The sequence below is a fragment of the Octodon degus genome, unplaced genomic scaffold (genome assembly GCF_000260255.1).
Source record: "Octodon degus isolate 3935 unplaced genomic scaffold, OctDeg1.0 scaffold00151, whole genome shotgun sequence".
NCBI lineage: Eukaryota > Metazoa > Chordata > Mammalia > Rodentia > Octodontidae > Octodon > Octodon degus.
Window position 1 is genome coordinate 6,363,164 of NW_004524727.1, and position 2,258 is coordinate 6,365,421.

Here is a 2,258-nt window from a genome sequence, read left to right on the forward strand (position 1 = left end):
CTGAGCACTGGCCTCTGGTAAACATCTCATTCCCCCATGTTTCTTCTTGCTCTATAGGGATTAGCAATAAGACTCTGTAGGGGCCAGGGAGATGGCTCAGTAGAATAAGCGCTTGCCTGGCAAGCACAAGGGCCTGAGTTCAATACCCGGTTCTGGGAAAAAAAAAAAAAAAAAAAAAAAAAAAAAAAAAAAAAAAAAAAAAAAAAAAAAAGACCGTAGGCAAAGGCTTGCAAAGGTTAGTGAGACAGAGTTGGGAATATTTTGCCCTCAAGGCTTCATGAGCTAGGATACCTGCAGCCATGAGGACAATGCTGGCTGCCACTGCACCCCAGAGTAAGCAGGTACCTCAGAGCAGGCTGGCAGCAGGTACCCAAGACTCAAGAGATGGAAGGTTGCTCTAAGCAGAGGCCCCCAGGGCACAAGCAATTAACCTAGACTGCCCAGCCAATGGCTCTCACTGCAAGGAGCTCAAAGGCCAATTCAGAACTGAAAACCAGTCTAGGAATTTGCATTTCCAAAAACAAACAAACAAACAAAGATATAGTTTATTTCTTTCTTCATTTTATTGTTTTTTATTGTGTTGTATTTTACGTGAGGTTCATTTCTTGTTTTTAGTGCTGAGGATGGAACCCAGGGTTTCCAGCTTGCTAGGTGAGCGATCTACCACTGAGCCAAATCCCCAGCCCCAGTTTGTTCTTTCTGAGAGCAGCAGCTGCCCTACAGAGAAGGAGTCTGAGGAGTCTGTGGCACATGGATTTTGCACAGACACAAACCATGCACTGATACTGCACAGAAATCCCTGGCATACAGCTGGGGAGTGGCTGGAGCCTCAACAGGGGGACACAGTACAACCATCCACAAGGAAGGAAGTCTATGGGATGCCTGACCCAGCACAGGCTCTAGGCACCTTCGAGAGAGAAAGCAACCCTGCTACACAGGGTTTCCATGAAGCTAATTGCTATTTTGGCTTCCTTCGTGGCTTAGAAAGAAGGCTCCTAATTAAAACTGAAGTGTCTCAGCTACCACGCTGGGCAGAGCTTCAGACCCGGGGCGGAGGAAGTTTGTTAACTCAGAAACTGGCAAAATGGGAATTATTAGAAAACGTACTGGCATCTGGTGATTAGAGGAGAGAGGACCCTAAATTGAAACCAGGACACAAAACCACCGTGGGCTCTTCTGCAAACCGCAGAGGAGGGTGCAGATTTCGTTGCACTGAGACGGGCAAGATTTAAACATGGAGGAAGATGAAAGGTAGGGCATTTAAGGACGGTCGAGTGGGCCTGATTTGGTACTTGATGGTCCATTAGAATTCTTGGAAAGTATGAAAGGGGAAAGGTATTGTTGCCAATTATCAAAGGGTCACCATACAGACACCTTCTGGTCTGCTTTTCTGATGGCCGTTTGGCGAGTAGGGCCCTGCTTTTTCAAGAAATTTTAGAAGCACAGACCATGAGAAAGATGGCAATGGTGGATGTTCTAACTCTAAAGGGAGGGGGCCTTGCCCAAGTGTACCCCATGATTTGCGGACCAGGACTCCTGCAGGGACAATTCATGACACCAAACAAAGAGAACGCTACCATGCACCACACATCAGCCATCCCCTGGCATCTTGCCGAGCTTGGACACAGCCTTTGGCCCATCCTCCATGCCTCATGTGTGGCTACCATTCTGAAGGCACCCAGGAGAGCACCCACATCACCGGAGAATCCATACAATGTAATTTGCTGGATTTTAGATACCAGTGACATTGATCTGGCAGGTAACTTGGGGAAAGGATGACAGGATGGAAGAGGGAAAAGGTTGTTTGTAAGCTGAAGAAGACAGGATGGCATAGAACTAGGATCAGCTGTGTCTCGTCAGCCTCCTGTCTGCCCTACTTGGCTCTCTGCTGTCTCCTTGCTATGAAGTTACAAAGAGGTCCCAGTAGTGACAATTCTATGCTACTCTTGGAGAGAGGTCCTGAGAGATAGCAAGAAGACAGCGCCTAGGATCCTGCTGACCATGGGCCAAGGAGTCAGTGGGGACCTGGTTCTGGGCCGGACTGCAGGACATAAAGGCCAACCTGGGAGCAGTGTGCTCTGCTTGCCCTACTTCTGGACTTCACTGTTCTCTTAGTTGCTCTCCTTTTGTTGCTGGGGCAAATACCTGATACTCAAAACGAAGGAAGGAAAGGTTTATTTAGCTCACAGTTACTGGAATGTTTCAGTCCATATTCAGCTGGCTCCAAGGCAGAGTGGCACAAGGCAGAGAACAATCTT

The 2,258-nt window shown here is 47.8% G+C and overlaps 1 pseudogene; it reads left to right on the forward strand.

Annotated features, from left to right (window-relative positions):
* The first annotated feature begins 1,578 nt into the window (after positions 1–1,578).
* LOC105743697 overlaps positions 1,579–2,258 on the forward strand; it is an 8,594-nt pseudogene continuing 7,914 nt past the window's right edge.